The following is a 2,041-nucleotide window of genomic DNA, read 5'->3' on the forward strand; positions in this document are numbered from 1 at the left end:
AAGTCTAGTTTACACTGTTGGCATAATTTAGGATTTTCCCTTAGAGCAAAGAAAATCTGAAGATACAGCACCTCACACCATTTCATTTTTGTAAATTTTATCAAACTGTAAAATTGTATTAAAATTGATATTTCCCTCTGGTGGCCAGGTTTCTCCATCAGAGAGTTTGTATTGAGGCCAGGCCAAGAAAATGAGGCTCTTTTTCTTGAGAGTCTGAGGTTCAAATTTATCCCAATTTTTCAATACGCAGGTTAGTGGTGTACCTGGCGTATTGGAGAGAGAGAAGCTCCTGTCTGAGTGAGAAGAAAACAGGACTCAGGCACCCATGCAGCGCCAGAGAAAACTGTTCTCATTAGGGACGTCTCCCTAAGTTTGAGCTTCCTAAATGGTCCAGAAAACCCGTCTCTCACCTTGCTTTGCCAAGGGGTTTCTCGTCCCCTTTAGCAAAATGCTAGGGTCTCAGTTTGCCCTGTGCCAGAGACCCTGGGAGGATTCAGACTTAAGGGCATTACTGCTTATCCTCCTGGCCACTAAAAACCCATTGCAAAAGAGAAACATGCGCTCTTTGTTGCCTTTGCTCTGTAGACTAAAGGAGCCACCTAAGTGTTAAGGGATATCTACTGGTTGTAAGGTAGCAGATTACCAGAGGAGTTGATTCTAAAAAGGCCTCTCTAGCAGCTTAAGGAACACAACACATTTTAAACATTGGGGCGGTAAAACAGACTAGTGAAATTTACCTATGCATCTTAGAGAACCTGGGCAGATTTTGCTAATTATCCCATGCCTTTCTCAGTCCTACAACCTGAATTGCTAACATTTCTGACCTGCGAAGGAAGGGGAGCATCCAGGAGGAATGGATGTGAGGTTGGGAGTGTTGCATGGCCCATACGGAGGCAAATGTGATTGGGGCTTTCCCTCAGTGCCATTCATCTACCGATCACCCTAGATACCCCTGAGGGCTGTCGGGAGGGGGCTCAAGAGAAAGGAACCTTAGGAATCATCTGAGTGTAGCCCAGACCAGAATTCCACAGTTGTTCCAAACTCCTTCCTCCACCTCCACGCATCCGAGGCAGATCGGGATTTGGGACACTGTGTACTCACGCCAATTGCTTTCCAGGCCCAGACAGAAAAGTTGGAAGCGGCTTTGGCAGAACCCAACATGCCTGCTCTGTATTGAACAGGTGATTGAGAGCTGCCTAGGCCGGGAAACCTCTCATCCGAGTCTTGAAGAGTGGCGGCTGCACTAATTGCGTTTAAGTAGCCATCAGGTGCCCACCTTACCCTCCAGAAAGAAAAAGAGAGAAAGTTGCACCTCAAACAGACATGGGGTGCGTGCACTTACCTTGGTGTAGATTCTCGGTGGGACCTCCAATATGTTACCGCTGTTGACCGGTGACGAGTTCTTGCTTCCCCAATGTTGAAGAATAACACCAAAGAAGCATGCCAAGGCAAGGTCAGAGTAGAAATTAGAAGTTAATTAAAGGGCAGCAGAAAAGACTTCTCCCGGAGGAAGAAGGGGACCCAAGAGGTGGAATCCGTGGAAGGGATGTTGTCTCCCCTTTTTATAGTTCTTTCAGTGATGGAATGTAGGTGGGAAGGCCCGAGCGGTGGGACACAGGTGGGCCAAAGAAGTAATCTGGTCAGGAAGGACATCTGAGTCAGCACCTTTTTGCTGGGGGCTGTTCATTAACATTTCTTTGAGGTGGACTTTGGCCTAGGGCCTTTTCGGGACTTCATTAACATTCCATGAGTTGTCCTGCATTTCCCGGAATCATTGCCAGCATGGCCTCCATTTTAGATTTCACTTGGTATTAGACCCGATTTACCTAACTACACTGACTACCTAACTTTAAATCTGGCTTCACAATGATGAAAAAGAATGCCAGGGTTCTCAAATGCTGATCTAAGCTCCACTTGACTAGTCAGAGCAAACTGAAGACTGAATTGCCACAGAGATACCTTCTGGCCGCCAGACTCTGGAGAAAACTCTGAGGAGTCCCTGACCACCAATTCCATTTCCTGCCATCACCAGTCCCACTGA

Source organism: Marmota monax, unplaced genomic scaffold, assembly GCF_021218885.2.
Source record: "Marmota monax isolate L192 unplaced genomic scaffold, Marmota_monax_Labrador192_F-V1.1 WCK01_AAM20220418_F8-fsc01931, whole genome shotgun sequence".
Classification (NCBI taxonomy): domain Eukaryota; kingdom Metazoa; phylum Chordata; class Mammalia; order Rodentia; family Sciuridae; genus Marmota; species Marmota monax.